The sequence below is a fragment of the Brassica rapa genome, unplaced genomic scaffold (assembly GCF_000309985.2).
Source record: "Brassica rapa cultivar Chiifu-401-42 unplaced genomic scaffold, CAAS_Brap_v3.01 Scaffold0950, whole genome shotgun sequence".
In the NCBI taxonomy this organism is placed as follows: domain Eukaryota; kingdom Viridiplantae; phylum Streptophyta; class Magnoliopsida; order Brassicales; family Brassicaceae; genus Brassica; species Brassica rapa.
The window spans coordinates 5,001-5,216 of NW_022610886.1; positions in this window are offsets into that span (position 1 = coordinate 5,001).

Sequence of the window (216 nt, forward strand, 5' to 3'; positions counted from 1 at the left end):
TGAAGTCTTGGGTGTCATGTCCCCGGTCCGAGATAGGATCGTTGGGAAGAGCCATGGTGCGGGGAGATGCACCAGTCAGGTCATTAGACCAGTAGACAAGCGTATCATGGCTCAGACATAGGTTTAAGGGCATCAAAGTGTTGAGACTTAACCAGGGTGAAGAAAGAATGGGTTTAATAGAGCTGGACGAGTGATGTGGGAGCTGGACGGGAAAAT